The following is a 295-nucleotide window of genomic DNA, read 5'->3' as shown; positions in this document are numbered from 1 at the left end:
GTTATTTTGAGGGGACAGTAAATTAACACTGTTTTACAAGCTGTACACTGACTACTTTACATTGTATCAGACTGTCATTTCTTCAGTGTTGTCCCATGAAAACATATAATGAAATATTTGCAGAAATGTGAGGGGTTCACTTTTGTGAGATACTGTATGTGGGAACATTGTTTGGTTTCAAAAAGCTTGCATAATTGTATTGTTTACATTGAATTAAAGGTGTGTACTGTATACTGTAACCTTATTTATGTGATAAGAGTACTTGTTTGTAGAAAAATCCCTGTGAAATTGCTAT

General features: G+C 32.5%; 1 protein-coding gene across 1 annotated transcript in view; it reads right to left on the bottom strand.

Annotated features, from left to right (window-relative positions):
- Window positions 1-295, bottom strand: part of LOC118338272 (galactose-specific lectin nattectin-like) — a 3,900-nt gene that overhangs the window by 2,013 nt on the left and 1,592 nt on the right. The window lies entirely within an intron of this gene.

Source organism: Morone saxatilis, unplaced genomic scaffold (genome assembly GCF_004916995.1).
Source record: "Morone saxatilis isolate NCDOM2014 unplaced genomic scaffold, NCSU_SB_2.0 Contig4, whole genome shotgun sequence".
Taxonomy (NCBI): Eukaryota; Metazoa; Chordata; class Actinopteri; family Moronidae; genus Morone; species Morone saxatilis.
This window is presented reverse-complemented; position numbering and strand designations above follow the sequence as displayed.